Consider the following 4,790-nt stretch of genomic DNA (forward strand, 5'->3'; position numbering starts at 1 on the left):
TCTTCAGGAGGGTTGAACCAAAAAGCCTTTATTTAGGGGTGAGCACAAGTTATATAGGGTGGCATAGAGGGCGGGGTCGGTGTTAGGGGTGTGGGGTCCTTACATGGCAATGCTGAGGGGATAAAGGCTAGGATTGGTTCTGAGAGGGCGCGGAGGTCGTTTGAAAAAGGGGCGGGAGTTGCTCTGGCAACGGTGCATGCGCACTGGCGGTGGCGGGAGTTGCTCTGGCAACGGGGGTGGCGGGCAAGATAAGGGGGGCGGTTTTCTCTGGCAAGCTTCCCTTAACGGTTGTATTTTGGGTGGGGGAGATGGGGCCTGTGGCCGGCTCCACTTTCTCAGGCCCGGGGGGCTGTGGAGGGTAATACTGCCCGTGCCCACTACCCTCCCCAGGGGCTGGCCAGGTCCCCTGGCCCCGGCCCGCCAAGTCGGAACTCAGCACCAGCAACCCGCATATTTTTAATTTGATCCACAGTGTCTTATTTTCATAAGGTCTGCTATTTTAAAATTTACTCTTTCAAATTCTTCTTTATGCTCTTTTAGAGGCTTATTGATTTCTTTTATGTCTTTATCCATCTTGTTGAAGTTGTTTTGAAGATTTGTTTATAGTTCTTTAATTAATTGTACCAAATTGTGTCTCTTCCAGCTTTTTAATTTGTTCATTTGGTTTGTTCATACCTTCTAGATTTTTCAAGTGTTTTTGTAATTTTCTGTTGGCTTCAGGGTATTTGCTTGTCTTGATGAGGTTGTTTTGGGAAATGCAGGATTTTTGGAGCATTTATATAAAATTTGGTAAAGTTACAGCTAGCTGGAGTGCAGTTTCCCTTTCTACCAGCAGGTGGCATTCAAGGCACAGCTTGCTGGGGTGCAGTTTTCCTATCTACCAGCAGGTGGCACTCAATGCACAGCTTGCTGGAGTGCAGTTTCCCTTACCTGTCAGCAGGTGGCCCCCTCAAGTAGGTCTTCTGTCTACATCTGTGCAGTGGGCGGAGTGTAAACCAGGTGGGGAACCAATCAGTGCAGGGAATCTCCGTGTGCTCTGGGGAATCCTGGTCCTGGAGCTGATGCCTGGGCCCCGAGCAGGCAGGCAGGAGCCGGATCAAATCCCTGCCTGCTGTGTGCCCTGGAGCCTCTGGGGTGTGGTATGCACTGGTATGGCGCCTCTGCTTTCCTGGGTGCTCGCCGCTGCACCCCCAGGACTTCCAGGGACAGTAAATGCTGCCTCCCGGGTTCCCTAATGGGCGCTCCCCTCGGTGTGACTGTGGAGGGTCCCGCCCCAGCTGCCTGCCAGGGTGGGTGCTCTGGAGCGGAGAGTCGCTGCTCACTCCCGTGCCGGCGGGGGTCTCGCTGCTGCCCGCCCAGGAGGCAGCCCCAGCCCCACACACGCGCCGTCTGTTGCCTGCTGTCCCTCTCGCGTGTTTGTCCTCATCCCCTCCACGTACTGTGGGGCTCTATGTCCAGTCACACCCTGGAACCACGGTCCTGGCGTCCTCCGGCCCCTCTCTAGTTGCTTTCTCGGAGGAGAAGCGGGCTGTGCCTCACCCACTCCGCCATCTCCCCGGAAGTGTCTAAGGAGCCCTGGGAGCCGCGTCAGTCGGGCCGGGCTTGGAGCCCGGAGGAGGCCGTCCCGGGATGGCCTGGGCACGCTCGGCTGCCGCCTACAACGTGGGTGGACGCCAGGACTCCTGCAGTTAGGGAAAGTGACAAATGTGTGATAAAAGTGGGTGAGAGGCCCCTGCCTGGGGGGATGGGGGTGCCCCTTCACCCCAACTTGGGAATCTCCAGGACCCCCAAGGAAAGTGGGTTCAGGCTGCTACCTGGCTGTGCCAGGCCATGGGCCATGTTGGTGGGAAACCAGGATCCCGCCCCAGACCCCTGCCCCTTCCCCCGCCCCCGCCCATCCCCTGGGTGCTGGCCCTGATCTGCTCCATTGTAACCCGTGCAAAGCAGACATTCGCCCCATTTGAGACGTCCCCTCCAGGCAGCAGACCAAGGCCAAGCCTTCAGCCCCTCAGGAGTCCAGCCCACAGTATGCCTTGGTACCCACCCACCAGCCCAGGAACCAGCTGTGGGGCAGGCCCAGAGGTTGGGGCTCAGTGGTGTCCTTTGTGGGCTGGGGATGGGCGTGAGGATGGAGGCCCCCGGAACGGCATTGCTGGCTCCCTGGAGAAAGCCCCTGCCGGTGGGAGTTGTGGGCGCCTCCCGCCCCCACATGCCTCACCCAGCCCTGACCCTCGGCGCCTGGCCCGAGCAGATCTTGACCCCCCTTGGGGGAAAACTCCCGGGTGGTGGGGGCAGGTGGGGGGCAGGCCTCGAGGGAGACGCGGCTGAATATTAAGGAGAGCTCCCGCCCTCAGGGAAACCTGGTCCCCAAGGGCCAGATGAAGGGGACACGGGGCCCCTGCTCACGTGCCACCGTCCAGCCAGCGCCGAGACAGGACAGGAAAGTGCAATGTCCGAGCCCACTCCCAGACCTCAGGGGGGCCTGGGGCGGCCAGTGCCGGGGCCTGGGGAGGGCGGAGGTGGCCGTGCATCTGGGAAGGCTTCCTGCAGCAAGCGAGGTCTGGGGGCGTCTCAGAGGAGGAGCCGGGGAGGGAGGGGCAGGCCCCCCAGCAGGGGTCGGCCGGCCCAGGACACTGGGAGATGCAGCCTGCGGGCGCGGGTCCTTGTCACTGCGGCAGGGCCACCCCTCGGGCCTGCTCGAGCCTCTCAAGGCGTCCCCCTCCTCGGCGTCGATAACCTCCCCCCGGCCGGCGTCTCACCAGCAGTGACACCTTCGTTTCTTTCTGTCAGACACCCCCCCGCCTCCACTCTCCCCACCAGCAAACCGGGGGGCTCCTTCCCTCAGTCTTGGAAGGCAAACCCCAAACTTCCCGCCCAGCTGAAATGAGGCGCTGCCCCCCGCCCTGGCCAAGGTCAGTGTCAGCTTCCTGGTGATTAGACACCTTTTCCCTTGGTTGGTAATTTTCCAGACTTCTCTCCTATAGCATTTTCATACAATTTTGGTGTATGTAGAATATACAGTTTTCTTTTTAAAAAATCTTTATAGAAATGGTGTCATATATGTGAACTTATTTTGCAACCCACTTTCGCCACTTTGCTTGGGGCTTGCTCTGTATCACATGCAGATATATATACATATATATACATATATTTGTTTAACAGATACTTGGTAGAACTAAAGACACTGTATGTACTGTGTGTTCCAGTCTCCCTGTCCCCAGGACAAACCATGCTGCATTGGAAATCTTTGTACAAGTCTCTCTTTGCAGAGTCAATACCCAGAAGAGGGGTTGCGGGTCAAAGGGCATGTGCTTCTGACCTTTGTATGGGTCCTGCCGAATCGCCCACTTACCTGCCCACGAGAAGGGCTTGGGGTTGCCATTTGCCTGTCCCAGCCAGCACCCAAACGCGTGCCGACCTGAAGGGTGGGAGACGGTGTCACCCTGTTCCAGTCAGCAGAGCATGTGTTTCATGTATTTGCTGGATATCTGAATTTCTTGATTTGTGAATTTTATGTTGCTGTTTTTGCCCATTTTTCCACTGTGTGGTTCGACTTTTTCTTATTGATTTTTGGGGGGCTTTGCATCTTTGCTCCCCCCTCTCCCCAGCTCCCCGCGCCCCCTCTCCTCCTTCCCCATTTTACTTGTCTCCGTAACCGGCCTCTGATGTGTTGTTCGTTCCTTCACTGCCCGTCCTCCCCGCCCCGCTGACCCGGAGGACCCGGAGGGCCGCGTGTCCGGCACCGGTGACAGTGCCCACGGCGGCTCCGGCACGTGCTTTGTGGCACCTGCTAATAACCCAGTGGCTGTTGGAGAACAGCCTTTTGTCCGTCATTTGTTGGCACATATTTCCCAGGTCTTTCACTTGCCCTTTCCCTTTGGTTGTGGTGAGTCTGAGTGAAATTGACGTGCTGTCATGTGTCAGTTTTTTTCCCACGCGGCTCATGTAGTTTACGTTTTGCCTAAGGTTTTCCTTCACCAAAGTGACAAACGTGTCCTGGTGTATACGTCCCTCTAACACTTGGGTATTCTGGTTTTATTTTAAGTTACTTGATCCACATGGAATGGACGTGTGTAAACGATGCGTGATCTGGGTTGGACAGTCCAATCTCTGCCCTGTCGAGTTGACACGTCACCGTCACCTCCTGCTTTGTTCCGGACTTTCTGGTCTGCTCCAAGGATCCATTTGCACATTTCCATACTGGAACCACACTTCAAGGATTACTAGACTTTCATATTTTATTTTTATATCCAGTGGGCTGGAAACGGGGGGAGCCCTCCGTGGGGAAACCCTGCAGCCGTCTCGGTGGGGTCTGCTCTCAGGGCCGCTGGAGGAAGATCCAGGGACCACGGCAGAAACATATCACCGCCTGGTTCCGGAGTCTCCAGAGGAGAAAAAGGACACCTGGGCACTGCCCCATCCTGCCGTGCGCAGACCACCCCGCAGCCGGCCCAGGTCAGTCTTTGTTGAAACAAACTCCTGGTGGGGGGGGGGAGGCCGCAGGGGCGGGGGTCTCCCGGACGGGGAGTGGGAAGCTTGGGGCAGGGCGAGGGGGAGAGCGCTCTCCCCGGCTGGGGCGCAAAGGCAGGGAGGTGTGTGTGTTGGGGGCGTCCGGCCCACGCCCCAGCTCTTCCGTCACAGCTGCTCCTCGAGCCCCCCCACCGCCTTCCTGGGCCCCCAGCCGGCCCCTGCCGCTCACTCCCGTGCGCCCCGCGGGGGGCTTCGAGGGCTCCGGGCCCCCGCCCCGCTGGAGGCCAGCGCCCCACCCCAGGGCTCGCGTCTATGAGGGG

This window comes from Choloepus didactylus, chromosome 17 (assembly GCF_015220235.1).
Source record: "Choloepus didactylus isolate mChoDid1 chromosome 17, mChoDid1.pri, whole genome shotgun sequence".
Classification (NCBI taxonomy): domain Eukaryota; kingdom Metazoa; phylum Chordata; class Mammalia; order Pilosa; family Megalonychidae; genus Choloepus; species Choloepus didactylus.